Genomic DNA, 2,641 nt, shown 5'->3' with positions numbered 1-2,641 from the left:
TCTTAAGGTAGCTCTCACATCATCCCTGAAGCTTTTCAATTCGGTTATGTCTTGACTCATGGTTGCCATCATTCCTTCTATCCGGTTTAATTGATCTTGAAATTGTTGGTTCGGATTAGGTTGGGTAGGTTGATTATTTTGGCCATGATATGGTGGTTGGGAGTAAGTGTTTTGTGTGGCTTGGTATGATCTTTGGTTGGAGTTTTGGTATGTGGAATTGTTATGTTGGTTGTGGTTGTAAGGTTTGTGGTTTTGTGGTTGGGTTTGTTGGTTCCCCCACCCAAAGTTTGGGTGATTTTTCCATCCTGGGTTGTAAGTGTTGGAATGTGGATCATATGATTGCCTTTGTTGGTTTCCCACATAGTTGGCCTCTTCCCAATCACCTCCTTCAATGCTTACTTCCTCTTGATCTTGTGTGTGTGTTGCAGCTACTTGCTTTGTTTCTAATTGCCTGGTAAGCTCTGCTAGTTGCTTGGCAAACACCTTGTTTTGGGCTAGAATTGTATCAACATGGTTCAGCTCCATGACTCCCTTAGTGTTGTGCCTCTCTGATGCATAGTAGTACTCATTCTCAGCCACTGTCTCAATCACTTCAATGGCTTCTTCCACAGTCTTTTTCCTGTTCAATGAACCTCCTGATGAATGGTCTACAGCCTTCCTTGATTCATAAGACAGTCCATCATAGAAAATATGCAATTGCACCCAATCATGGAACATGTCTGGTGGGCATTTCCTTGTCAAATCCTTGAATCTCTCCCATGCCTCGTAGAGAGTTTCACCATCTTGTTGTCTAAAAGTCTGAACCTCAGATCGAAGCCTATTGACCTTTTGTGGGGGGTAGAAACGTGCCAGAAACTTGCTTTCCACCTCATCCCATGTTGTTAGACTCCCCCTTGGGAATGATTCCAGCCACTTAGCTGCTTTGTCCCTAAGTGAAAATGGGAACAAAAGCAGTTTATAGGCATCTTCCTGGACTCCATTGGACTTCACAGTGTCACAAATTCTCAGGAATTTTGTGAGATGTTGGTTGGGATCTTCATTAGCACTCCCACCAAATGAACAATGATTCTCCACAAGTGATATTAGCTGTGGTTTGAGTTCAAAATTGTTGGCCTGAATGGGTGGTTTCTGAATGCTGCTACCACAATTCCCAGAGGTTGGGTTTATGTATGAACTAAGAACCCTCCTCTCAGGAATGGCATTGTTTCCATCAGCTCTCTCATGGTTGTGAACTTCTCTATCCATGTTGAGATCTAGAGCTTCCTCAAAATTGTCCTCAGATTCTCCTTCAGATTCTTCTTCTCCCAGTACTCTCTTCCCTCTTGCTTCCCTTCTAAGTCTATGAAGGGTCCTCTCTGGTTCGGTATATGGAGGAGTTGATGTCTCTCCTCTCCTACCTGTCATACAAGAACACAGCACAGGCAACAAACAAGTGAAATACTCTTGGTTAATGGAAGAGTATGGTTAGAGCAATTGAGGAATTAATTCAAACAGTTAGTGAGTCAGTGGGTTAGTTGCTTGAATTTAAAGGCATAAAGAAAGAAAGCATGTAACAGAGTGCAGAAATTAAAATTCAACAAGTAACTTGTACTGAATTAATCAAAACAAAAAAAATGCTCAATCTAGTTAACTTCCAATTTGAGAATTGTCAATCGAAAACCAATCCCCGGCAACGGCGCCATAAACTTGATGCGCATAAACTAGTTATGCTACGATTTAGGAAATTGCACGATCGGCAAAATTCCTTCCGGCAAGTGCACCGGTTATCGTCAAGTAAAAACTCACAATAGAGTGAGGTCGAATCCCACAAGGATTGGTTGAGTGAGCAATTCGGATTAGAAGTGTGTTCTAGTTGAGCGGAATCAAGATTTAGATGAGAATTGCGGAATGTAAAATTGGCGGGAAAAGTAAATGACAAGAAATTGAAATGGCGGAATCTTAAATTGCATGAATTAAAGAGCAGAAGCTAAATTGCTGAAATTAAAAGGGAATGGGGGTGATTGCATGAATTGAGTTGCAGAATGTAAAGAGAAAGTGGAAATCAGAAATGGGGAATTCATTGGGTGTTAGGAGATATTGAGATCTCCGAATCAAAACATGTATATCTCTTCCTCAACCAATGCATTCATTGAATTTTGCTTGGCAATCTTATATGATTGGATCCCAATCCCTTGGCTCACCAATTCTCTCTAAAAACAAACAAATTCCCAATCCCTTGGTTTAAATGTTCATAACAAGAGATGATGCTCGATCACTGATTATACCACACAGTTTCATGAACCACAATTTGGTAGGATTACATGTCACAATATCCATCCAAACCCCAATCCAATTCACTGTGAGAAAGCTTCTCTAGCATGAATCCTCCATTCCTTTCCCAAGGTTCCGAAGGATTCCAATTATGGGTAGTTTCTTTCCCAAGACAACTACCCAATGGAATTAGAACGAGAAGCTTTCTAACAAAATTCAAGAGAAAAGATTGAAGAAGAAGATAAACTATTATTGATTCATTGAATTACAATAGAGCTCCCTAACCCAATGAAAGGGGTTTAGTGAGTCATAGCTCTGAATTCAACTACAAAGATATGAAAACTAGCTAAAAATTAAAAGGTCGAAAGTCTCTTCTAACTTAAATTCTATC

General features: G+C 40.3%; 1 non-coding gene across 1 annotated transcript; it reads left to right on the top strand.

The window, feature by feature from the left end:
- Positions 1-715: 715 nt before the first annotated feature.
- LOC112773751 (small nucleolar RNA R71) lies at positions 716-819 on the top strand. Its single transcript, XR_003188284.1, has one exon. It is a non-coding gene; the product is annotated as a small nucleolar RNA R71 (small nucleolar RNA).
- The last annotated feature ends 1,822 nt before the right edge of the window (positions 820-2,641 follow it).

This window comes from Arachis hypogaea, chromosome 18 (assembly GCF_003086295.3).
Source record: "Arachis hypogaea cultivar Tifrunner chromosome 18, arahy.Tifrunner.gnm2.J5K5, whole genome shotgun sequence".
Taxonomy (NCBI): Eukaryota; Viridiplantae; Streptophyta; class Magnoliopsida; order Fabales; family Fabaceae; genus Arachis; species Arachis hypogaea.
Note: the sequence above shows the minus strand (reverse complement) of the source record. Positions and strands in the feature narration are given on the sequence as shown.